This window comes from Etheostoma spectabile, chromosome 15 (assembly GCF_008692095.1).
Source record: "Etheostoma spectabile isolate EspeVRDwgs_2016 chromosome 15, UIUC_Espe_1.0, whole genome shotgun sequence".
In the NCBI taxonomy this organism is placed as follows: domain Eukaryota; kingdom Metazoa; phylum Chordata; class Actinopteri; order Perciformes; family Percidae; genus Etheostoma; species Etheostoma spectabile.
Genome location: NC_045747.1, coordinates 20,151,506 through 20,152,442, shown reverse-complemented (window position 1 = coordinate 20,152,442; position 937 = coordinate 20,151,506). Strand labels below are relative to the sequence as shown.

At 33.3% G+C, this 937-nt stretch overlaps 1 protein-coding gene across 2 annotated transcripts in view; it reads left to right on the top strand.

Moving 5' to 3' along the window:
* The window catches only part of LOC116702948 (myosin-11), a 39,474-nt gene that overhangs the window by 17,122 nt on the left and 21,415 nt on the right, over positions 1–937 (top strand). The gene's annotated exons all lie outside the window — the stretch shown is intronic.

Below are 937 nucleotides of genomic sequence, written 5' to 3'. Positions count from 1 at the left end.
CACAGGGTGAAAACAGGATCTGCAGCAATGTGCAGTAAAACAAAAATATGGTGTTTTTGAAAATGAAACCCTTTTAACGTATTCTGGTACAACCTCAACATACAATTATGAACCTGAAAATGAGCATAATATGGGCGCTTTAAGGCAAGGCACTACAGGTAAATTGGGTACAAATGTTAACTAATGGATATCACCCTGAAACAGGTGATTACTTGCATCAAGCCAATTAAGTTTTCTGAAATGTTATGTTTAAATATGCAAATGAGGCATTATCTGCGGCACATATCTAAGTATGTGCTAATTTGAATACATTTCCAGAAGAGAAAGCTGAACATTGGATAAAGCCAGGTTCAAAACTTATGGTCCATTTTGTTAACATATTAGAGTCAAAGGTTTTTACAGAGGTGATTTTGGATATCTCTTTTCATCACTCCATAAATTGAATGAAAATACTGTCAACAGTCATACAAAAAAAAATCTATTTTGTCCATGTTTTTAGTAATACAATGTTGTATGAATCTGGCTGTAATATATATATGAACAAAGCCCTCAACATGCTACTGAAGTGGAGATTTTTGGAGTATAAGAACAAAACTCATTTTGAGAAAACAGCCTTTAAAGATATGTTGTAAAATTCCATTTATTTTTATTGGAAACAAATCAAATCCTTAGCATTGTACACTTTGGATCATGTATGCGTACTACACTCTTAGGAGAACTCTACGACGCAAATAAAAAAGTGTAGTAAATAAACACCTAAACATGTATTTTGATTGTTTTCTTTCCACTAGTCTGTAAGAAGACATGTTCTGGAAGCAAAATCTCAAAAATTGACCAGTGCATGTGTCTGGCCTTAAATTAATCATATACAGTGGAGTTTGAACGTTTGGGCATCCCAGGAAAACATTTGTATTAATGTGCATAAAGAAGCCAAGAA